The 25,072-nt window shown below is 39.3% G+C and overlaps 1 pseudogene; it reads right to left on the bottom strand.

Moving 5' to 3' along the window:
- Positions 1-4,396: 4,396 nt before the first annotated feature.
- On the bottom strand, positions 4,397-4,689 carry LOC102974282 (non-histone chromosomal protein HMG-14-like; annotated as a pseudogene).
- Between the last annotated feature and the right edge of the window lie 20,383 nt (positions 4,690-25,072).

Raw genomic sequence — 25,072 nt, 5'->3', positions numbered from 1 at the left:
TCTGAACTTCAGTTTCTCTGTCTGTAAAATATAACTAAAATACGTTTCTCTTTATTACATATAGCATGCCAGATGCTCCTCATTCAAAAACCTATTAATAAAAGACGTGGTAAGAAGTTCTGTTTACTTGGATTAGCCCTTTTGTGCACCAGAATCTTGTTTATAAGCATTCTTAAAAAAACTTTTTTATTTTGAAATAGTTTTTTTATTGTAGTTGATTTAAAATATTATATTAGTTTCAGTTGTACAGCATAATGGTTGTATTTTTACAGATTATACTACATTAAAAGTTATGATAATGTCTATAATTCCCTGTGCTATATAAAATATATTCTTGTTGCTTATCTATTTTATACATATTGGATTACATCTCTTAATCCCATTAGGGGATGGGATCCTGCCCCTCCCCCTCCCCTTCCCCACTGGTAATCACTAGTTTGTTTTCTATATCTGTCAGTCTATTTCTGTTTTGCTATATATGAATGTTTGTATTACTTTTCAGATTCCACATATAAATGATATTATACGGATTTTGTTTTTCTCTGTCTGACTTATTTCACTAAGCATAATATTCTCTAGGTCCATCCACATTGCTGGCAGTGGCAGCATTTCATTGTTTTTAATGATTGAGTAATATTCATATATATCACATCTTTATCCATTTATCTATTGATGGACAGTTGGTTTACTTCCATATCTTGGCTATTGTAAATAGTGCTGCTATGACATTGGGGTGCATGTATCTTTTTGAATTAGTGTTTTCATCTTTTCCAGATATATACTCAGAAGTGGAATTGCTGAATCATATGGTAGTTCTATTTTTAGATTTTTGAGGAACCTCCATACTGTTTTCCATAGTGGTGCTCCAATTTACATTCCCATCAATGGTGCACAAGGGTTCCCTTTTCTCCACATCCTCACCAACATTTGTTATTTTTGGTCTTTTTGATGATAACCATTATGACAGGTGTGAGGTGATATCTCATTGTAGTTTTGATTTGCATTTCACTAATAATTAGTGTTGTTAAGCATGTTTGCATGTGCCTATTAGACATCTATATGTCTTCTTTGGAAAAATGTCTATTCAGGTCTTCTGATCACTTTTTGATTGGGTTGTTTGTTTCATGTTGAGTTACATGAGCTATTTATGTATTTTGGATATTAACCCCTGTCTGTAATATCGTTTGCAAATATCTTCTCCCATTCTATAGATGATCTTTTCATTTTGACACTGGTTTCCTTTGCTGTGCAAAAGCTTTTAAGTTTAATTAGGTCCCATTTGTTTATTTTTGCTTTTGAGATAGATCCAAAAAATATTGCTATAATTTATGTCAAAGAGTGCTCTTCTTATGTTCCCTTCTAGGAATTTTATGGTTTCAGGTCTTACATTTAGGTCTTTGATCCATTTTGAGTTTATTTTTGTATATGGTGTGAAGGAATGTTCTAGTCTCATTGTTTTACATGTAGCTGTCTGGTTTTCCCAACACCACTTATTGGGGAGACTGTCTTTTCTCCATTGTATATTCTTGTTTCCTTTGATATAGATTAATTGATCATAGGTGCATGGGTTTACTTTTGGGCTCTCTATTCTGTTCCCTTGACCTAAGTGTCTGTTTTTGTGCCAGTAGCATGCTATTTGATTACTGTAGCTTTGTAGTATAGTATGAAGTCTGGAAGAGTGATACCTCCAGCTTTGTTCTTTTTCCTCAAGATTGCTGCAGCAGATTGGTTTTTTTTTTGGTTTGCTTGTTTTTTGTGGTTCCGTATGTATTTTAAGATTATTTGTTCTGGTTCTGTGAAAAATATGATGGGTATTTTGATAGAGGTTGCATTAAAAATGTGTATTGCTTTGAATAATATGGCCATTTTAATAATATTAATTCTTCCAATCCAAGAGCACAGGATATCTTTCCATTTCTTTATAATCTTCAATTTCCTTCATCAATGTCTTATAGTTTTCAGAGTATAGGTCTTTCACCTCCTTGCTTAAGTATTTTTCCTAGGTATTTTATGTTTTTCATGTGATTTTTTTTTTTTTTTTTTTTTTTTGCAGTATGCGGGCCTCTCACTGCTGTGGCCTCTCCCGCCGCGGAGCACAGGCTCCGGACAGACTTTTGTTTGTTGGAAGATTTTTTTTTTTTTTTTTTTTGTGGTATGCGGGCCTCTCACTGCTGTGGCCTCTCCCGCCGCGGAGCACAGGCTCCGGACACGCAGGCTCAGCGGCCATGACTTGCAGGCCCAGCCGCTTCATGGCATGTGGGATCTTCCCAGACCAGGGCACGAACCCGTATCCCCTGCATCGGCAGGCAGACTCCCAACCACTGCGCCACCAGGGAAGCCCATGTGATTTTTAAATGGAATCTTTTTTACTTTTATTCTGATAGTTCATTAATAGTGTATAGAAAAGCAACAGATGTCTATATATTAATATTGTATTCTACAATTTTGCTAAATTCATTTACTAGTTCTAATAGTTTTTTGGTGGAGACTTTAGGGTTTTCTATATAGAGTATCACATCATCTGCAAATACTGGCAGTTTTACTTCTTCCCTTCCAATTTGGATACCTTTTCTTTTTCTTGTCTGATTGCTGTAGCCAAGACTTCTAATACTATGTTAAATAGAAGTGGAGAGAGTGGGTATCCTTGTCTTGTTTGTAAATTTAAAGGAAAGACTTTCAACTTTTCACCATTGATGATGATGTTAGCTGTGGGTTTGTCAAAAATGGCCTTTATTATGTTGAGATATGTTCCCCCTATACCCACTTTTTATCATGAATTGATGTTGAATTTTGTCAAATGCTTTTTCTGTGTGTATTGAGATGACCATGTGATTTTTATCCTTCCTTTTGTTAATGTGGTGTATCACAGTGATTGATATACAAATATTGAACATTCCTGTGTCCCTGGAATAAATCCAACTTGACCATGGTGAATAATTCTTTTTACATTTTGTTGAATTTGCTTTATGAATATTTTGTGGAGAATTTTTGCATGTATATATATCAAAGATATTGGCCTGTAATGTTCTCTCTTTTTTGTAGTGTCTTTGTTTGGATTTGGTATCAGGGTAATTGTGGCCTTGTAGAATAAATCTGGGAGTGTTCCATCCTGTCAATTTTTTGGAATAGTTTGAGAAGGTTAAGAATTAGCTCTTCTTTATATGTTTGGTAGAATTCCCCTGTGAAGCTGTCTGGTTCTGAACTTTTTTTGCTGGGAGTTTTTTTGTTTTGTTTTGTTTTATTACAAATTCAATTTCATTACTAGTGATTGGTCTGTTCAAATTATCTGTTTCTTCCTGATTCAGTCTTGGCAGGTTGTATATTTCTAGAAATTTGTCCATTTCCTCTAGGTTGTCCAATTTGTTGTCATATAACTGTTCATAGTATTCCATTATGATTTTTTGTATTTATGTGATATTGGTTGTTATTTCTCTTCTTTCATTTATTATTTTGTTTATTTGGGTCCTCCTTCTTTTCTTCTTGTTGATCCTAGCTAAAAGTTTATCAATTTTGTTTATCTTTTCAAAAAACAGCTCTTGGTTTCATTGATCTTTTCTATTGTTTTTTTTTGTGCTTCAAGAAATTCTTTCATGATTGAGATTTTATTGGTTGTTTTGAGGATCAGTACACAGACATTTCAATTTGTACACATTTCTCAACATACAGACCAAAAATCTAAAAAAATCATGTAGTAGTGATTCTTTTCTTAACAGTTATTCCAGTGACTTTCCAGCTTAAAATTTGGAAGCAAATTTTCCTTCACAGGACATCAAGTACCAATATCTTCAAATATTGATATGCTGTTACATTGTAAGTCCCATTAATTCACAATTTAATATCATGTACACTACATACTCAAATTGTCAATCGTTCACAGCACATTAGCAGTTACTAGAAGAACTGGAGTACCATGACCAAAGATGTTACAGAGTGCACAAAATTCTGCCCAGGAGAGCCAAGATCAAGGGGTGAGTGGTTTGCTTTAGGAAACAATCCTACCAAAAACAACATGGGAAGATAAGTAATTTAAAGTGTTTAAGACATTAAATGCACAACTGACTCCAAACTGTCATTTAGTATGCTTTGTATTATAGGATATAAAAGCTACCCTCCATCTGTGGAATGTTAAGCTGACACCCAAGACAATCAAAGCCTCCCATATTCAATATCCCACTATTTTCTGGTTGTACCAAAAAATAAACAACCAGCAAATGATTTCACCTCTTTAAAAAAAGCATTTACACTTAAAAAATGGGATGAGGTGTGATTCACTCCTTTTTCAAAATGTTTCTAGAGCTACTAAAAAACTTGCATTTACAAAGTAGTTGATAAAAATATTCCTCTGGATTGTACAAGAAGGGAGACAGGGAACACTGATAGGACTGGGTGTGTGATATTAATCAGACTTGGTTTCTTTCTCTTCTGCTTCATCAGAAGCTGGGCTCTCCCCGTTTTTACTTTCTCCATTTTCTGCAGGTAAGTCTTCTTTAGTCTCTTGGTTAGCCACTTCAGCCTGTTTTCCCTTTGCTCCTCTTTTCCCTTTTGTTTACATTTTTTGTCTTTTCCTGCCACCTTTTTTGGCTTTGTTTCCACGTTTGCAAGAGCCGGTTTAGCTGACAACCTAGCCAATCTCCTCTTGGGCTCCTCTTTCACCACCCCCTCAGCAGAGCTGACCTTCCTCTTGGGCATCGTGGTGGCGGGGCGGGCACGTTCCAGGTGCCTGTGGGCTGCTGTGCACCGAGAGCCTTCGCAAAACTCGGCTGCCTGGCAGCTGCCGCTCCTCCCACCCTCTATTGTTTTTTAATCTCTATTTTATTTATTTCCCTATAATCTTTATTATTTCCTTCCTTCTGCTGATTTATGGCTTTGCTCTTTTTTTTCCTAATTCTTTTAGGTGGTAAGTTAGGTTGTTTGTTTGAGATTTTCTTGTTTTTTAGGAAGGCTGTATTGCTATAAACTTCCATCTTAGAACTGCTTTTGCTGCGTCCCATAAATTTTAGAGTATTGTGTTTCCATTTTCATTTGTCTTGAGATACTTTCTGATTTTCTCTTTGATTCCTTTATTGACCTATTGGTGTTTTAGTAGCAGTTTTTTAGTAGCAGGTTTAGTAGCACGTGTTTATTCTTTCTCCATTTTTTCTTTCTGTAATTGATTTCTAGTTTCATACCATTGAGGTCAGAAAAAAATGCTTGATATAATTTCTATCCTCTTAAACTTGTTGAGAATTATTTTGTGGCCGAGCACGTGATGTATCCTGCATAATATTCCATGTATATTTGAAAAGATTGTGTATTCTGCTGTCTTTGGATGGAATGTCTTGTAGATATCTACTAAGTTCAACTGGTCTCTTTTGTCATTTGAGACCACTGTTGCCTTAATGATTTTCTGTTTGGATGATCTGTTCATTGATGTCAGTGTGGTGTTAAAGTCCCCTACTATTATTGTATTACTGTCAATTTCTCCCTTTATATCTGTTTGTATTTGCTTTATATATTTAGGTGCTCCTGTATTGGGTGCATATATGTTAGCAAATATAATATACTCTTCTTATATTGATCCCTTTATCATTGTAAAATACCCTCCTTTGCCTCTTGTTATAGCCTTTGTTTTAAAGCCTATTTTGTCTGATATGAGTATTGCTACCCCTACTTTCTTGTCATTTCCATTTTCATGAAATATCTTTTTCTATCCCCTCACTTTCATTCTGTTTGTGTCTTTAGCTCTGAAGTGTGTCTCTTGCAGACAGTATATAGCAAAATCTTGGTTTTTTAATCCAATCCCACCCTATGTCTTTTGACTGAAGCATTTAGTCCAGTGACATTTAAAGTAATTATTAATAAGTATGTACTTATTGCCATTTTATCACTTGTTTTCTTTTCTTTTTTTGTAGTTCTCTGTTCATATCTTTTTCTTTTTGTTCCTTCCTTTGTGGTTTGATGATTTTCTTTAGTAGTGTGCTTGTGTTCCTTTCTTTTTAGGTTTTGTGTATCTATTTTAGATTTTTGATTTGTTGTTACTATGGCGCCGATACATCTTCACTTACAACTATATCTGCTTGTTTTATACTGGTAGTCATTTAAGTTCAAACAGATTCTAAAAGATCAACATTTTTTACTTGCCTCTCACCCATTTTGTATTTTTGATGTCATTTATTAATCTTCGTGTTTATCTCTTAACGTTTTACTATAGTTATAGTTGTTTTTATTTTTTTGTTTGTTTGTTTTTTAATCGTCATACTGGCTTACTTAAGTGGTTGATTCTCAGTCCATACTATATATTTGCTTTTCCTAGTGGGACTTTCCCTTTCCTATAGATTCTTACTTCTTTTCCACTTAGAGAAGACTTTTTAACATTTATTTCAGGGTAGGTTTAGTATTGATGAACTCTTAGTTTTTGCTTGTCTGAGAATCCTTTATCTCTCCTGCTATTCTAAATGATAGTCTTGCTGGGTAGAGTATCCTAGGTTGCAGGTTTTTCCCTTTCCACAATTTAGGTATATCATACCACTCCCTTCTGGCCTACAAAGATTCTGCAGAGAAGTCAGTTGATAGGCTTATGGGGATTCCCTTGTATATGACTCTTTGTTTTCCTCTTGCTGGCTTTAGAATTCTCTATGTATCTTTAACTTTTGCCATTTTAGTTGTGATATGTCTTGGTGTGTGTTTGTTTGGATTCATCTTGTTTGGGACCCTCTGTGCTTCTTTTACCTAGATATCTGTTTCCTTTTTCAGGTTTGTCTAGTTTTCAGCCACAATTTCCTCAAGTACATTTTTGGTACCCTTCCCTCTCTCTTCTCCTGGGACTCCTATAATGTGAACTTTGGTACACTTCATGGTATCCCAAATATCTTTTAAATTGTTTTCTTTTTTAAAATTTGTTTTGTTTTTGTTTTTCTGATTGGGTGATTTCCATTATTCTATCTTCCAGATCACTTATACTTTCTTCTGTAACACCCAGTCTGCTATTCATTCCTTCTAATGTGTTTTTATCTTAGCTATTGAATTCTTCATGTCTGATTGAGTCTTTTTTATATTTTCTAGTTTCTCGTTAAAATTTTCACTGTGTACATCTATTTTTTTCTCTAATTCAGTTAACATTTTATTAACAATGTTTTGAATTCTTTATCTGGTAAGTTGTTTATTTCTGTTTCATATTTATTTTTTCAGGGTTCTTCTCTTGCTTTTTCAATTGAGACCAGTTCCTCTGCCTTTTCATTTTGCTTAACTTTCTCTGCCTCTGTGAATTTAGGTGGAAAAGTTACCTATTATGCTCTTAAGGTGGTGTTCTTTTGTGGGAACTTTCCTACACAGATTGCATGTGCCCAATGCCTTTGGTGGGAGAGCTGGATTTGACATGGATGCAAGTCATGTTTTTCCTCAGAGTGTGCTGGCAGGTCTCACTTGGGTAGAGAGTGGACCTGGAGAAGGAGGGGCTACTGCTGGAGCTGGGTGTGGGGTGGGACTTCTCTCTGCTCAGCGGCCATAATTGCCTTATCAAGGGTGGGGTCTGATTTCCAAGTTGCTGGAGTAGCAGCTCTGAGGGTTAGGCCCCAGATGGCTCTGTTCCCTTTACGTGTATGCTTTCCCCTCTCCCTGCACCAGGACCCTTACTTCAGCAGTGTGGGAAATGCTAAAGCAAGTGTGCCCTGTGCATGCTCTCAGCTTGTGTCAGCACAGACAGAGGTCTTAGTTGTTTCCAATGCACTGCCTGTGCAGGTGCCAGCAATTGTTTCCCTTGCTCTGCTCAGATGCAGACTCCTGTGCAAGTCTCCTTTGTCCCTCACAGCCAATCACTCTCCCAAGCCTCCACCGCCCCTGCCCTATTATGGAGTCACACTGCAGGGCAGTGAGGGCTGCTTGGACTCTCAATGTGTATTGGGGGCTGAGCTGTGGTGGGGCAGGTTCCATCAGAGATCTGAGCTGTTTCTGATGTGCTGCCTGAGTAAGTGCCAACAAGGACCACTGCCCCACCCAGGATCTTCCTGGGGACTAGGTAATATCTGCATCCAGGGTCTAGTTTTCCGCCTGGTCATGGTCACCCCAGGTCAAGTGCTGCACTGTGACATGAAGTAAGCGGGGCTGGAGCATTCACTCCACTAGGGCTGGGGTGCACACTGAGGTGGTCACAGGAAATCTGCCATCTGCTAGAGCAGACCTCTCGCTGCCCTGCCTTGGGGGGTGGGCCAGCACATGCATGCTCCTCACAAGTGGTATCCAGGCTTCCCACAGCCCTCCTGTTACTCCCAGCAGTCCTCCAACCATCCATGAGGGCTCATCTTCCCCCATATAACACCCCAGAGCTGGGGAACCCAATCTGTGGCTCTCACCACTTACTACCCAGTGTGGTTGTCTGCCCGTGTAATCTCCCTTTTCCTCTGAATCCCCTCCCAGGGGCACAGACCCTGACATGATCACTCTTTCTCCTTCCTACCCTATTATATGTGTATCTTTCTTACAGCCTTTCTTGTACAGGAGTCCCTCTGCCAGTTTCCAGTTTGTTTTCAGTGAGAATTACTCCACTCGTAGATGTATTTTTTATGTCTTTGTTGGGGGAAGGTGAGTGCCGTGTCCTCTTACTCTGCCTTCATGGTTGATCTCCTTGAGATAGTATTAGATTAATAGGAGAAGTACAAAAATAATACACAGAGTTCCAATATATCCTTCACTCAGCTTCTTCTTACATTAAAGTCTTATATAACCATAGTACAATTATCGAAATTAAGTTATTAGTCTCAGTACAATATTGATAACTAAACTAGACTGTAATAAAATTTCACCAGCTTTTTTCATTAAGATCCATTTCTAATTCCATGATCTCATCCAGGATCTCACATTACATTAGTTGTCTTGTCTCCTTAGTATTCTCCAATCAGTGACAGTCCCTAAGTCTTTCCTACTCTTTGTTGACTGACTATTTTGGAGAGTACTGCTCAATTATTTTAATAAGTCTTTTTTTCTCCAAATAAAGTTATTTTCTTTTAAATCAGTAGCATGTCATTGTTTTCCATGTTCTCAGTTGGTGATTAGTTGACACATAGAACTAAAAGCACCAATAGATACTGATTTTTCTTACTGGAGGAGATGGGATTCCAGGGTCCCAGCTTTTATTATTTATGCACTGTGGTTCCTAAATGTCAAAATAAAAAGAAAACTAAAAGCCTCGAGTTGTTTCCTGAAATTAAAAAAAGAAGAAGAAAAGGAAGGAAAAATGATGAAACCCTCTGCTCCTCTTTCCCCACACAGCTAGAAAGGGCTATCTTAGCTTAGGACCATGAAAGTCAGAGTGAAACCTCTACATTTTCCTTAATTTCACATATTATGCTTAGTTACTGTTAGCACATATGCTTTCAATCAACCCCGTCTTAAGAACAGTGCAAATGTGGGTGTTAAGAGAATTGAACCTGCCAAACATATTTGACATCACAATGCCCTTGAAAGAGCTATCAACTAAACCCAGATATATATGTACATCTCAGCAGTTCTATTTTATTAAACTCACAACATTTCCACCCAATTTAAACTTACTGTGATAGCACATGTCGTGATGGATTTGGGTGGTGGTTTCCTTTCCAGTTGGCTCTGAGAATGTCATATTAAGCCAGACCACAATACGATGCCAAGTCCATAATTAGCTTTCTCCTTTCACTTGGGTCTCTTTTGTTTTTTGAGCAGATATGCAATGCTGGATACCACCATGTAGGGATGGAGTAAGAATAAGACCTGCTAGAAGAAATGTGACAATGGTTGTGAAAATCCATTTTAAGGGCAGCAGCTCTTGTTACTTTAAATGTTAACTATGAATTTCCAGCTAAAGGCTGTATTTCTACAATAATGATTGAAAACTGGTGGTCCCTGGGTCAAATATAGCTCACAGATGTGTTTTATTTGGCTAGTCCAATGTTATGAAAGCATCTGAATTTGTGGCCAACATTTACATATAAAGAGATTCTACACAAAAATATGGATTTCTGGAATCTCATGAAAAACTTGATGTGGCCACATTGGGCCTACTTTGCCACATGGCAACAATTGGCTGGGGCTGAAGAGCAGCTGGCCGTTTGAGACGGAGTATGTACCATCTGGTTAGCATAATTTCTACCCAGCTCTCTTCTCCTTTTATGTAACTTGCCTCATCTCTGTGGGTGTTTGGATTTTCAACACTAGTTTATAATCAAGGATAAAGAGAACTTCGATTATTTAAGCTTCTGGTTCTACCAAGGTGATAAAAAAAAAAAAAAACTGTGGTGAGAAAAGATGACCTGTGACTTAGTCTGGGATCCTTCAGAAGTAGACCTGGAGATAAGGACTTAAGTGTGAGTAATTTATTTGGGAGATGATCCCAAGAAACAGTGGCAGTATAGTGGGGAAGTGATTTGAAGAGAAGGTAACCAATAAAGAATGCATTATTAATTAGGTAACTGCTGTGGGAAGGAGTTTAATCATTCTTGTGTCTGGAAGACAGTGTGAAGTATGAGTGTTGGAGTTACCCCACCCAAGAGGCAACAGATCAGTCATTCCCATCAGTTATTGATTGATGGTTGCTTCCAGAATCAGTGAATCCTCAGCATTTCCCATTTTGCCATTCTTATGGGCAGATCATGCCTGGAGGTCAGAGAAAACCCTCTGGCAAAGAGAAGCAGATGCCAAAAATTGGAAATTAGTGCCATAGGCACCTAAATGAAAGGTCCAAGAGGATATGTGCAGGGTGGCAGCAGCAGCAGCAGCCACATCATGCTTCTGAGGCTAACACAAAATGATGGGTACAGTGATGATTTTGTCTCACAGAACAGATGGGGCACTTGATATTTGCTAACCAGCAACACAGAGTTTCTCTTCCTCTTGAGAACTGCTCATCCTTTGAACCAACTCCAAAAGTTCCCCAAATTAGCTTTTGCTCCCTTCCAGGTAAAAATGTTGGCTCAATCAAACCTCCCAAAGCAAGAGAGTTGTGAGTATAGAGTGTCTTTTGAAGTCTACCTGGGCTTTGGTCCCCTTATTCTCATTTATTCCAGAGCAGGACATGTAAGCACTTTCCATAGTTAGCCCATGGTCAGAATCCAGATGTGAGTAGGTCACATTCATGGTTTATTTCTAACAATGGTGAGTCATATGAGAATTGGATGTGACTCAAACATGAGCCTAGTGCACATGAGTGCTTTAGTCATATTGATGTTTCCTTTGGTGAGAATCCTCCTCAAACTCTGTGATGTGTTTACAGTGACTTTGAACTAGAACAGCACAAAATTATAAATTATGTAATTATTTACATGGAGTTTCAATCACTAATTGACCTAATCCTGCTGGTATGACAGCTGGTGGCACTCAGTTACCCAAGAGAAACTGACATAATCTCCTGAAGGGCAAGAACAACATCATCAACACTTGAGCAGTATCTGGCTTCTCATAGAAGATGTTTGCTGAGTCCTATGACTCATTTTTTGCTGCTTAGCAGATACTAAGTGCTCAACAACTGCATATTCTCTCCATCTTTTCATTCCTTTATTCCTCCCTTCCTTCCCTCCTCCCTTTCTACTCTCCTTCCTTCTTTCCCTGTCTCTTTGTCTCAACTTATCAATTGGAACTGGGATGGGGACTAATAAAAGGACATTCTGGAGATAATGAGATATATAAACAGGTAAGATGGGATGGGAAAGAGCTAATTCCTTGAATATTAGGTGTCTAAGAAGGCATTTTTAAAGTCCAGTATGTCTTCCTGAGTTAGGAGCAGTCTTGATGGGGTGACAAATGAGGTTAGACCTAATTCCACTTCAAGCCCTGAGTAGCCATAAGGCTGGGTATTGACTCTCTGCTTTGAAGGCTTTTGCCAAATTGATTTTCTCTTTGGGGAATCCTTCCTAATGTGATCTTAGTGGATTTAAACTAGAAAGTACAGAAGATTATTTAAATACATAATCATTACATTCAGATTCAATTACTCAACAAGAACCCTAAAAAGTCAATCCACATTGATGAAATGGTTGATGATTCTTTTGGATAATTACTCAACAAGAATGTATACATTTAGAAAGGTACTATGCAAAGCAACTAAGACAGTGATTCTCAAGTGGGTGTGGAAGATGAGAGTGCCACTGTGTGTAGGGGGAGGGGTTATGTGTAGGCAGCTGTGGTGAGAGAACATATCAGAATCTCCACAACAAATTTCTCAAGCTACATATCTCCCTCCACCCTGCAGCCTGATTCAGGGTGTGCTGGTTTGGTACATCACTGAACAAGAACCTCTAGAATAAGGATGCTGTGCACATATAAGAAAAGGATGCTTCCTGTGTAAGCTTTTCTTTCTGCTTAGCCCAGTGTGGAGGGGTCTCCTTTGATAAAGCTGCTGTGGATATACTGGGACAGCCTTCCTGATGGGAGTATCACTCATTGCCCAGGAACGTACAAAGCTGGTAACCTCTGTGGAGGAGCAGCTCGCCATTATGTAGACCACACTGGTTGTGACTCTGAGGTTCATAGAAAATTCCAGGGGTGGTCAGTCCCAATGTAGTGTAAAAGGAGAGTTGTCCCTAAGAACCATAAACAAAGCCATCACTTCCACTGACTATCATTATGACTATAATGGCCTTAGTTAGAGTCATTATCTAAGGAAATCATTTTGAACACCATAGGTCCCTGTTAAAATGACAATGTGTTCCTTGAGAGATAATGCCAAATTACCACTGAACCTATATTTTATAGTATGGATACTTCTTATGACTGCTTATTTATTGAGTGCTACATACATACATTATAACAAATCATCAAAACTACAATAGGATGTAGATATTCTTATTCCCTTTTACAAAGGAGAAAAAGGAGGCTCTAATGAGGTTAAGAAATTGACTCAAGATGTCATAGATCTATTAAGTGCCAGAGTCAGCACCTCAGTGCATTGGTATGTATTATCTCGAACCCACCAACATTATTTAGCAAGAAGGAAGGAACACCCATAAGATGGATGGTGCCAGTTCTAGCATTCTATATATGGGGGTCTTTGGGATGACAATCTAGGTGAGGTGGTATTAATTTAGGGAAGTTGCTTTGAAGCTGTATTTATCAATACATAACAAGCTCACATTTTTAAAAACTTACTTGGAGTGACTTGGAGAGGAGAGTTGATAGAGCTTATGGGAGAGTTTAAGAACCCCAACTACCCCCTTGGTGCCACCACTGGGAAGTTTACCCAAAAGCATTTTGTAAGAAGCTATCAAGTACCAGGCTATAGGCTGGTCATTAGAGGCATGGTGGTATGTAGTATTGGAAGGAATGTAATGTAGAAGAGGTATGAAACTCAACTCTAGAAAAAAAGGATCAAAACTAAGAAACAGGGCTTCCCTGGTGGCGCAGTGGTTAGGAGTCCGCCTGCCGATGCAGGGTACACGGGTTCGTGCACCGGTCCGGGAGGATCTCACATGCCGCGGAGCGGCTGGGCCCGTGAGCCATGGCCGCTGAGCCTGCGCGTCTGGAGCCTGTGCTCCACAAAGGGAGAGGCCACAACAGAGAGAGGCCCGCATACCGCAAAAAAACAAAACAAAACAAAACAAAACAACTAAGAAACAGACATTATATGAAGACCCTCTGCAAAGAATCACTTTCTAGCCATCAGAGTTACTCAAATATGGTGTGGGCACTTCATAGTCCTTCTGTCACTGAGGGTTTCAGACAGAGGTAGGATTCCTCAAGATAGTGTAGAGACAGACTTCCCTGGTGGCACAGTGGTTAAGAATCTGCCTGTCAATGCAGGGGACATGGGTTCAAGCTCTGGTCCGGGAAGATCCCACATGCTGCAGAGCAACTAAGCCCGTGTGCCACAACTACTGAGCCTGTGTGCCACAACTACTGAAGCCCATGCACCTAGAGCCCGTGCTCCACAACAAGAGAAGCCACCACAATGAGAAGCCCGCACACCACAATGAAGAGTAGACCCCGCTCGCTACAACTAGAGAAAGCCCGCATGCAGCAACGAAGACCCAACACAGCCAAAAATAAATAAACATTATTATTATTTTTTTAAAGATGGTGTAGAGAGAATTCTTATCATAACAAAGGTATTGGGTAGGGGTATTTGAAGTTTTCTTCTAATTCAAAGAGGTGTGTGTGTATGTACATATGTCTGAGAAAGAGCGTGGGGAGAGAGAGAGAGAGAGAACACAGACACAGAGTTTTGGAGGAAGGTAGAGAAGAGATTGAAAGCTTCTGGTGTATGAGTTGCCACCCGAAGCCTGGGTCTGGCTGTGATATTGCAGGAGGAGATTCAGGCTAGCATGGAGAGGAAAAAAGACTATGACCCAGAATAATGAAAAAGAGCAAAAGAACAGGAACAAAGGAGGTGGAAAACAGGAGTTTGGTTCTGGGACTAGACAGACCTGGGTTCAAATCCCATCTTGCCATCTCTTAGCAGGATGTGCTGAAGCACGTGACTTACACTTCAGAGCCTCAGTTTTCTCATTTATAAAATGAAAAAACATTTCCTTCTTCATATTGTTATTGAGAGGGTTAAATGATATGAATATATATATAAAGCACCTAAATATAGTACCAAGGATATAGGTTGCTCAATAAATGATTATTATTGTCAGATTCTTATTATGAACTATAATTTCCCCTGAGGCCAGCCCTCTCCTTGACTTATCTTGGCTGGATTGCTTCTAAAGATAAAATGTCACTCTTGAGCCAAAAACCTTAAACGTGGGCAAATCATTTCTGTTCTACAAACTCGGTTTTTCCTCCTTATAAATGAAAAGACTGGATTAGATGCTTCTAGAACTCCCTGCCAACCCCACCCTTGTATTCTATTTCATTATCACTGTCAATCACACCTAATTCTCAGGAATCTCCCCAACGGTACCCTGGGTCCCTGCTCTCCACACCCCACAAGGCGCGCATGCGCACACACACACCAGCACTATTTTTTCTGCTCCTCTGTTTCTAGATAAATCCAGCATCTCTGGTTGAGACATGTTTTTCTATGAAATAAATGAGGTATAAAATTCCTCTTGGACAGAAGTCAAGCTTCTCTATGTCCTCGAGGGGGAAGCTGCGTCTCTCACTAAGGGCGCACCCACACCGGGGAGGCTGCGGCAGACACAGGCCTTCTTCTCTGAGGCCCCCAGGGGAGAGAGGGAGCTTTTGTCAGATTATGGGATCATTTGAAAGGCCACAACTCCGAAATATCCCAAATTCACAATAGTAGTAAATCCTGTTGTTTCTTTGATCATTCTCATCTAAATGATTATTGTCATCTCTGAGGACTGGAGATTATATATACATATTTTTTTTTTTTTTTTTTTTTTTTGCGGTACGTGGGCCTCTCACCATCGCGGCCTCTCCCGTTGTGGAGCACAGGCTCCGGACGCGCAGGCTCAGCGGCCATGGCCCACGGGCCCAGACGCTCCACGGCATGCGGGATCCTCCCGGGCCGGGGCACGAACCCGCGTTCCCTGCATCGGCAGGCGGACTCCCAACCGCTGCGCCACCAGGGAAGCCCCTATATATACATATTTTTTACAGTGTTCATATTTTTATTTTTAAATTTTTATTGGAGTATAGTTGATTTAAAATGTTGTGGTAGTTTCTGCTGTACAGCAAAGTGAAAACAGAAACAGAGTCACAGATGTAGAAAACAAACTTATGGTTAACAGGGGGAAAGGGGAGGAGAGGGATAAACTGGGAGATTGGGATTGACACATACGTACTACTATATATAAAATAGATAACTAATAAGGACCTACTGTATAGCACAGAGAACTCATCAATATTCTGTAATAACCTATATGGGAAAAGAATCTGAAAGAGTGGGTATATGTATATTTAGAGATTATATCCTTTTTCACTAGTTTTGAAATTTACGGTATGTGGCCTCCAAACACACAGCTTTCAGAAAGCCTGAGCACACTCCTCCAGGTTTTCTGGTGTATGCATGCATGTGTGTGTGAGAGAGAATGAGAAAGAGAGAGAGAGAGTGTTAGAGGGAGAATACATTGACACCCTGCTGTAATCAGACAGCAGTCAGGAAGTTTAGAGTTAACCTTCATATGTCAGCATTCACATAGGAAACCGAGCCTCAATCTCTGCATTCCTGGGCTGCCGTCAGTCTGCCTCAGGATCTCAATGTGCCTTGGAGTCTGTTTCATGTCTAACTCTACCCCACATCTGACACCACACGAAACCTGTCACGATTTTGCTGTTAGAGGATGGTTAATATCTGAAGAGAGTGGGTGCCCTTACCAAGCACCCCCAGGGGACATATGGAGCTGGAAAGATAAGGATCAGTTTCATGGATAAAATGACACAGGCACAAACACCAGAAACTGGTATTTAAACTCCCAACTCATAAGGGACCCCCATATTTTCACATTAGCTGGCCTTGTCTGTTTCCTGTCATCAGCAAACATATGTTCACCATGGAACCAGCCAAGAGCCCGTTTGAAGCAGCTGGTATTTCTGTAAGAAGTGGAGGGGAGGAGAAAGGGAGGAGAAACGTTGCATGGCAAGCCTGTGAGGTGCTATATATAGTTGCCCTTAGAAAGCTCTGGGTTCTCATTTGCATGAAAGCTACCACAAAAGCCAATGTGACTCTCTGAGCTGATGCAACTCTCACTCTGCCCTCAGGGTACTGCTGGGTGGGTTCTGGGAGAAAAGAGACTTGGTTCAAATCCCGAATTTGCAGCATACTATTGTGTGGTCTTGGGAACATAATTTACTTCCATTTTCCAGTTTCGACTCTCCCACTCTGACCACCATCTTCTATCCTTCCAATATGCTGCCTCCATCAATACTTCAACTACATCAGCACTTTGACTCCCCATCAGGGTCTCCCGTCTGTTGATCTACAAGTGTTTCATCATCCCTCATCACTTTCATGGCCTCTTTTCACGCATTATCCATCTTAAAATTCCATGGTCACTCAGTCATTATTCCCTTGCAAATATTCCTCATTTCCTGTCCCTCTCTTGCTTTAAAATACTTGTTTGGCTAAACCACAAATGTAGTTATATTCACTTCTTTGCCTTTTCCTCACCTGCATCTGTACAGTTAGATATGATTGGAGAAAAACACATCATCTTACTGACTAACTCATTAAATTTACGACTACCACATTCAACTGGACCATACTTCCCTGGTCCATTCATGGTCTACTTTCCCAACTATCTCATGCTTTTTCTACTCTCTTCAAACATCCTCACTGATCTTTTCTCTCAGTACTGGCCTTGCTTCCTACTTTCCTGAGGAAATGAAAGAATCAGAAGAAATGCACCACAAATTCCCACCTCCACACCCACCCATCTTCCTATATCTGATTTCTGCTACTATGGATAAAACCTCTCCACTCTCAGCTAAGGAAATTCCAGGATGCTGTTATCCCATCTTACTAAAAAAACCCTCTTTTGACCTCCCAGTTTCCTCTATAGGTATAGCCCCATTTCTCTCTTTACCTTTACACAAAACTCCTTAAAATACTGGCCTGTGCAATAGTCACTATTTCCAAATAATTTTTTCTGTTCTTTCTTGAATTCACACCAATCAAGTTTTTGCTCCAATGAAACTGCTCTTATTAAGACCACTGGCAACTCTCATATTGCTGAAATCAATGGTAGACCCTCAGCAGATATTTACAGAGTGGATGAATGAAACATTCTAAGCCTCATTTTCTTCATATGTAAAATGAGACAATAATACATACTTTTGAGGGAGGAGATATAGAGATATATGTATACATATAGCTGATTACTTTATGATACAACAGAAACTAACACACCATTGTAAAGCAATTATACTCCAATAAAGATGTTAAAAAATTAAAATAAATAACTTCTGATAATTAGCAACTTACTGAACCCCTCTAGGTATTAATTTCCACATCTAAAAAATAGGTAAAATAATGCTATCTATTTCGTAGAGTTGTTCTGCAGATTAAATGTGAAAATTTACATAAAAATATAAAATGGGATCTAATACATATAACATGTATTAAATAAAATTTAACCATTGTTAAAAAAATAATATGTACTTTTGAGGTATTGTTATGAGGATTAATCAACATTCTATAAGCAAAGGATTTAGCAGCATAAGTGGTAATTATATGCTGAGCAAAGGAATTTTGCTACATTCTGAGAGGAAATATTATAAATATTTCCTGCAAAGCCCGCAAAACTTCCTTCAATGTTGAATGAACCAAAAAGCAAAGGTATTGATCATATAAGGTAACTACCCCTGGACCTAATGGAAAGGTTTCTTCTAGTTCCTATAAAGAGGAGGAATTTCATTTTCCTAACTTGGATATTAAATGTTTCTCTTCACTGGTATACTGAAATATGAGAATTTATATTGTTTGTTAATGAGATTGTGGGACTTCTTTTCAGAGAAGGCAAGAGTCAGGATCTGGGTAAAAGAGATATCAGCACATTGAGTTTGTTCATGAAATACATCCCAGAGTATGCAGAATATGTGTGAAACCATTTGAGAATAAGTGAAATCTGGAGAGAGAGAGAGAGAGAGAGAGAGAGAGAAAAGAAAGAAAGAAAGAAAGAAAGAAAGAAAGAAAGAAAGAAAGAAAGAAAGAAAGAAAGAAAGAAAGAAAGAAAGAAAGAAAGAAAGAAAGAAAGAAAGAAAGAAAGAAAGAAAGAAAGAAAGAAAGAAAGAAAGAAAGAAAGAAAGAAAGAAAGAAAGAAAGAAAGAAAGAAAGAAAGAAAGAAAGAAAGAAAGAAAGAAAGAAAGAAAGAAAGAAAGAAAGAAAGAAAGAAAGAAAGAAAAAAGGAACAAAGAAGAGAAAGAAAGAAAGAAAGAAAGAAAGAAAGAAAGAAAGAAAGAAAGAAAGAAAGAAAGAAAGAAAGAGAAAGGAAGAGAGAAAGAAAGAAAGAGAAAGGCAAAGAGAGGTGACCAATAACTGAGCTGCAGCTGTTTGGTTGGAGTCATTAAAAGGATGAGCTGTCCAAGCCAATCCACAGGCAAGTAGATGAGCTAGGGAAAGCATTCTAGGGGATTCAGTGTTTCTCTACAAGAATCCCATTATACCCTTTTGGAGGAAATATACATTTCTGAAAACTTGGAGGGCAATTTGGCAATGTGCATTTAAAAAGTTTGAAACAGGGACTTCCCTGGTGGCACAGTGGTTAAGAATCTGCCTGCCAATGCAGCGGACACGGGTTCAAGCCCTGGTCTGGGAGGATCCCACATGCCGCTGGGGAACTACGCCTGTGAGCCACAACTACTGTGACTGTGCTCTAGAGCCAGCAAGCCACAATTACTGAGCCCGAGAGCCACAACTACTGAAGCCCACACACCTAGAGCCTGTGCTCCACAACAAGAGAAGCAACCACAATGAGAAGCCTGCACGCTGCAACAAAGAAACAACACAGCCAAAAATAAATAAATAAATAAATTTATTTTAAAAAACAATTTGAAACAAACATGTCTTTTGATCTAGTCACTCGATTTCTAGGAACGTATCCTAAGGAATAATAATGGCTTTGCACAGAGATTTAGTTACAAGGCACTTTCCTACAACACAAGTCCATTGTGTATTAAAAAAAGTCTAAGTATCTCCCAGTAAGGAATTGGTTAAGTAAATTATTCTGTATAACGGCATTCAATGCAGCCATTAAAAAAAATATGCTGGAGACTATATTTCTTGATGCTGAAATATGTTCACAACCTATTGTTAAGTTAAAAATCAGGTTATAAAAAATAAACAAATGGGACCTAATGAAACTTAAAAGCCTGTGCACAGCAAAAGAAACCATAAACAAGATGAAAAGAAAACCTTCAGAATGGGAGAAAATATTTGTAAATGAAGTAACTGACAAAGGATTAATCTCCAAAATTTACAAGCGCATGCAGCTCAATATCAAAAAAACAAACAACTCAATACAAAAATGGGCAGAGGATCTAAACAGACATTTCTCCAAAGAAGATATGCAGATTGCCAACAAATACATGAAAGAATCCTCAACATCACTAATCATTAGAAAAATGCATATCCAAACTACAATGAGATATCATCTCACACCGGTCAGAATGGCCATCATCAAAAAATCTAGAAACAATAAATGCTGGAGAGGGTGTGGAAAAAAGGGAACACTCTTGCACTGCTGGTGGGAATGTAAATTGATACAGCCACTATGGAAAACAGTTTGGAGGTTCCTTAAAAAACTACAAATAGAACTACCATACGGACCAGCAATCCCACTACTGGGCATATACCCTGAGAAAACCATAATTCAAAAAGAGTCATGTACCAAAATGTTCATTACAGCTCTATTAACAATAGCCAGGACATGGAAGCAGCCTAAGTGTCCAATGATAGATGAATGGATAAAGAAGAGGTGGCACATACATACAATGTAACATTACTCAGCCATAAAAAGAAAGGAAATTGAGTTATTTGTATTCAGGTGGATGGACCTAGCGTATTTCATACAGAGTGAAGTAAGTCAGAAAGAGAAAAACAAATACCATATGCTAAAACATATATATGTAATCTAAAGGAAAAAAACGGTTATGAAGAACCTAGGCGAGAGTGCAGATAGCAGAAGGAAGAAGGACTACAATCTTGAAGCCTGTGGAACAAAAACCACATTCAAAGAACGATAGACAAGATGAAAAAACAAAGAGCTATGTACAAGATGAAGGAACAAGATAAAACTTGAGAAAAACAACTAAATGAAGTGGAGATAGGCAACCTTCCAGAAAAAGAATTCAAAATAATGATAGTGAAGATAATCCAGGACCTCAGAAAAAGAATGGAGGCAAAGATCAAGAAGATGCAAGAAATGTTTAACAAAGACTTAGAAGAATTAAAGAACAAACAAACAGAGATGAACAATACAATAACTGAAACAAAAACTACACTAGAAGGAACTAATAGCAAATAACTGAGGCAGAAGAACGGATAAGTGACCTGAAAGACAGAATGGTGGAATTCAATGCTGCAGAAGAGAATTAAAAAAAAAGAAAAGAAAAGAAATGAAGACAGCCTAAGAGACCTCTGGGACAACACTAAATGCAACAATATTTGCATTATAGGGGTCCCAGAAGGAGAAGAGAGAGAGAGAAAGGACCTGAGAAAATATTTGAAGAGATTATGGTCAAAAACTCCGCTAACATGGGAAAGGAAATAGCTACCCAAGTCTAGGAAGCACAGACAGTCCCCAACAGCAAAAACCCAAGGAGAAACATGCTGAGACACATAGTAATCAAATTGGCAAAAATTAAAGACAAGAAAAATTATTGAAAACAGCAAGGGAAAAACGACAAATAACATACAAGGGAACTCCCATGAGGTTAATAGCTAATTTCTCAGCAGAAACTCTACAAGCCAGAAGGGAGTGGCATGATATACAAAAAGTGATGAAAGGGAAGAACCTACAACCAAGATTACTCTACCTGGCAAGGATCTCATTCAGATTCAATGGAGAAATCAAAGCTTTACAGACAAGCAAAAGCTAAGAGAATTCAAGACCACCAAACGGCTTTCTATCCTGTTCCATTGATCTATATTTCTGTTTTTGTGCCAGTACCATACTGTCTTGATTACTGATAGTATACATAGAGAATCCTAAGGATGCTACCAGGAAACTACTAGAGCTAATCAATGAATTTGGTAAAGTAGCAGGATACAAAATTAATGCACAGAAATCTCTGGCATTCTTATACACTAATGATGAAAAATCTGAGAGTGAAATTAAGAAAACACTCCCATTTACCATTGCAACAAAAAGAATAAAATATCTAGGAATAAACCTACCTAAGGAGACAAAAGACTTGTATGCAGAAAACTATAAGACACTGATGAAAGAAATTAAAGATGATACAAATAGGTGGAGAAATATACCATGTTCTTGGATTGGAAGAATCAACATTGTGAAAATGACTCTACTACCCAAAGCAATCTACAGATTCAATGCAATCCCTATCAAACTACCACTGGCAATTTTTACAGAACTAGAACAAAATATTTCACAATTTGTATGGAAACAGAAAATACCCTGAATAGCCATAGCAATCTTGAGCATGAATAGGTACACGTAAAAGTATGAAATTAGAACACTCCCTAACACCATACACAACAATAAACTGAAAATGGGTTAAAGACCTAAATGTAAGGCCAGACACTATCAGATGCTTAGAGGAAAACATAGGCAGAACACTCTATGACATAAATCACAGCAAGATCCTTTTTGACCCACCTCCTAGAGAAATGGAAATAAAAACAAAAATAAACAAATGAGACCTAATGAAACTTAAAAGATTTGCACAGCAAAGGATACCACAAACAAGACCAAAAGACAACCTTGAGAATGGGAGAAAATAGTTGCAAATGAAGCAATGACAAAGGATTAATCTCCAAGATTTATAAGCAGCTCATGCAGCTCAATAACAACAACAACAAAATAACCTAATCAAAAAATGGGCAGAAGACCTAAATAGACATTTCTCCAAAGAAGATATACAGATTGCCAACAAACACATGAAAGAATGCTCAACATCATTAATCATTAGAGAAATGCAAATCAAAACTACAATGAGATATCATCTCACACCGGTCAGAATGGCCATCATCAAAAAATCTACAAACAATAAATCCTGGAGAGGGTGTGGAGAAAAGGGAACACTCTTGCACTGTTGGTGAGAATGTAAATTGATACAGCCACTATGGAGAACAGTATGGAGGTTCCTTAAAAAACTACAAATAGAACTACCATACGACCCAGCAATCCCACTACTGGGCATATACCCTGAGAAAACCATAATTCAAAAAGAGTCATGTACCAAAATGTTCATTGCAGCTCTATTTACAATAGCCAGGACGTGGAAGCAACCTAAGTGTCCATCATCGGATGAATGGATAAAGAAGATGTAGCACATATATACAATGGAATATTACTCTGCCATAAAAGGAGACGAAATTGAGTTATTTGTAGTGAGGGGGATGGACCTGGAGCCAGTCATACAGAGTGAAGTAAGTCAGAAGGAGAAAAACAAATAATGTACGCTAACAAATATATATGGAATCTAAGAAAAAAAATGTCGTGAAGAGACTAGGGGTAGGATGGGAACAAAACACAGACCTACTAGAGCATGGACATAGTATATGGGGAGGGTGAAGGGTAAGCAGTGACAAGGTGAGAGAGTGGCATGGACATATATACACTACCAAACGTAGGGTGAAAAGCTACTGGGAAGCAGCCGCATGGCAGAGGGAGATTAGCTCAGTGGTTTGTGACGACCTAGATGGGTGGGATAGGGAGGGTGGGAGGGAGGGAGACACAAGAGAGAAGAGATATGGGAACATATGTATATGTATAACTGATTCAATTTGTTGTAAAGCAGAAACTAACACACCATTGTAAAACAATTATACTCCAACAAAGATGTTAAAAAAAAAAAAGAAAATGATCAGAGGGGAGGAGAGAAGATGGCAGAAGAGTAAGACGTGGAGATCACCTTCCTCCCCACAGATACATCAGAAATACATCTACACGTGGAACTTCTCCTATAGAACACCCACTGAACACTGGCAGAAGACCTCAGACCTCCCAAAAAGCAAGAAACTCCCCAAGTACCTGGGTAGGGCAAAAGAAAAAAGAATAAACAGAGACAAAAGAATAGGGACGGTCCCTGCACCAGTGGGAGGGAGCTGTGAAGGAGGAAAGGTTTCCATACACTAGAAGCCCCTTCGCGGGCGGAGACTGAGGGTGGCGGAGGGGGGAAACTTTGGAGCTGCATAGGAGAGTGCAGCAACAGGGGTGCGGAGGGCAAAGAGGAGAAATTCCCGCATAGAGGATTGGTACTGACCGGCACTCACCAGCCCGAGAGGCTTGTCTGCTCACCCACCAGGCCGGGCATGGGCTGGGAGCTGAGACTCGGGCTTTGGAGCTTAGATCCCAGGGAGAGGACTGGGGTTGGCGGCATTAACATAGCCTGAAAGTGTTAGTGCACCACGGCTGGCTGAGAGGGAGTCCGGGAGAAGTCTGGAGCTGCCAAAGAGGCAAGAGACTTTTTCTTCCCTCTTTGCTTCCTGGCGCGCAAGGAGAGGGGATTAAGCGCACCACTTAAAGGAGCTCCAGAGACAGGTGTGAGCCGCAGCTATCAGCGTGGACACCAGAGATGGGCATGAGACGCTAAGGTTCCTGCTGCCACCAAGAAACCTGTGTCACTTTCCACACCTCCCCTCCCAGAAGCCTGTGCAACCCACCACTGCCAAGGTCCTGGCATCCTGGGACAACTTCCCCAGGAAAACGCACTGCACGCCTCAGGCTGGTGCAACATCATGCCAGTCTCTGCCACCGCAAGCTTGCCCCGCATCCATACCCCTCCGTCCCCACGGTCTGAGTGAGCCTGAGCCCCCGAATCAGCTGCTCCTTTAACCCCGTCCTGTCTGAGCGAAGAACACACGCCCTCAGGTGACCTACACGAAGAGGCCGGGCTAAATCCAAAGCTGGACCCCGGGATCTGTGCGAACAAAGAAGAGAAAGGGAAATCTCTCCCAGCAGCCTCAGAAGCAGCGGATTAAAGCTCCAAAATCAACTTGATGTACCCTGCATCTGTGGAATACCTGAATAGACAACAAATCATCCCAAATTGGGGACGTGGACTTCGGGAGCAAAATATATTATTTTTTCCCCTTTTTATCTTTTTGTGAGTGTGTATGTGTATGCTTCTGTGTGAGATTTTGTCTGTATAGCTTTGCTTTCACCATTTGTCCTAGGGTTGACTGTCCCTTTTTTTTTCTTTTTAAAATTTTTCTTCTTAAAAATTATTTTTATTTTAATAACTTCATTTTATTTAATCCTACTGTATTTTATCCTCTTTCTTTCCTTCTTTCTTTCCTTCTTTCTTTCTTTCTTTCTTTCTTTCTTTCTTTCTTTCTTTCTTTCTATTGTTTCTCCCTTTAATTCTGAGCCATGTGGATTAAAGGCTCTTGGTGCTCCAGCCAGGAGTCAGGGCTGTGCCTCTGAGGTGGGAGAACCAACTTCAGGACACTGGTCCACAAGAGACCTCCCAGCTCCACATAATATCAAATGGCGTAAATCTCCCTGATATCTCCATCTCAACACCAAGACCCAACTTCACT

The sequence above is a fragment of the Physeter macrocephalus genome, chromosome 16, assembly GCF_002837175.3.
Source record: "Physeter macrocephalus isolate SW-GA chromosome 16, ASM283717v5, whole genome shotgun sequence".
NCBI lineage: Eukaryota > Metazoa > Chordata > Mammalia > Artiodactyla > Physeteridae > Physeter > Physeter macrocephalus.
This window is presented reverse-complemented; position numbering and strand designations above follow the sequence as displayed.